The following is a 1,468-nucleotide window of genomic DNA, read 5'->3' as shown; positions in this document are numbered from 1 at the left end:
TTCCACCACTTGCGCTTCTCCATGGCCTTGACGAGCTCAGCTGCAAGATCCGCAAAGTTTTCGGCCCCACTTTGTAGCTCCTGAGCCTCTGGTAAAGATAGTAACAGAAAACAGGAAAGTATGTGGGAGGTGTATCAGAATTTCAATCTCAGAACTGAGTAAAATTGGGATCTAAAAATTTACTAGAAAAAGACTGTCACACCTCCTTTTTACACACCTACCCTGAAGGATAATGTATAAGGGAGTTTTTCCATTTAAAGTGACATTATTCGAAATGAGATTATTTATTTGTTTTTAGAGTCGCCACTTGGGATAGGATCGGCTTTTGGTGTCCCAAGTCACCGGTTTGACTTGAATCCCAAATCGAGGAAAATTTCGACTTCCCAATTGGAGTCTGCGAACCAGAAATTCTGAATAAGGAATTCTGTTGACCCGAGGGAAGGTGTTAGGCACCCCCGGATCCCGTGGTTCTAACACGGTCGCTTAAATTATTATGATTGGCTAAAAATCTAATTTTTACATGTCCCAACCTATAGTGCAATTTTAAGATTATTTACTGCTTTTAATTGATTTTTAGGAAAGTGAACGCCGTTTAAGAACGTATTTTTGGATCACGTCACATGAAATGCATCCGGATCCTCGACATATTCTTATTCAACGTTTTGGGATTTGAATTTGGGTTGCAGGAAATGCACGCCCGAATTTAAGAAGGTAATATTATTAAAACGCGCCTAAAGCGACTAACGGGTTATTATCTTCGTGGGAGGCCGTGAAATTCGCTAAACGACACGCCCCAAATTCTAAGTATTTTTATATAGACGTTTAATGAGGGCCCCGCAGTTTATGAGTTTTGTTTGGCGAGGCTCATCTCATTTTTATTTAAAGGCCAACCTGAAGCGACTACGATTTTTCTATTTATTATTTGTCTCTAAAAGGGTCTAATTAATTTACATTTATAAATTCGAGCCTCGAATTCAAGTCCGAATTCAAACAAAAGGGAGGACCCTCTTAATTTGAACCCGCCACCTAACTCGAAACCCAAATTTATATTTGCAAATTAATCCTCTATTCCTAACATAATTTTAAAAGAGTTTTTTTTTTTTGACTTCTAGCGATTTTTTGGGCCTTGAGAAGTTGGCCCAGGTCTATGGCAATAGCAGTCTGCGAAGGGAGCTTGCATTGGGCTTCTGGAAATTGGCCCAAGGCCTAGTTATATATGGAATTGATTTATATAGGCCAATTTTCAGCATTTGCCATGTTTGGGCCTCTTAATAGCCCAATTCAACTTAAACTCAACTTAAAGAAAATTTCAAACCTTATAAATTTTAACAAAGAAAATTTTTATGCAGAAATTGTGACTACTTTCTGAAAATAATTGAATATGCTGAACATGCTGAAATTTAATGTTAAAATCAGAACTAGTTTAATGTTGATCCTGCTAAAATTGAACATGTCAAAGCCAATACTA

This window comes from Nicotiana attenuata, unplaced genomic scaffold, assembly GCF_001879085.1.
Source record: "Nicotiana attenuata strain UT unplaced genomic scaffold, NIATTr2, whole genome shotgun sequence".
In the NCBI taxonomy this organism is placed as follows: domain Eukaryota; kingdom Viridiplantae; phylum Streptophyta; class Magnoliopsida; order Solanales; family Solanaceae; genus Nicotiana; species Nicotiana attenuata.
This window is presented reverse-complemented; position numbering follows the sequence as displayed.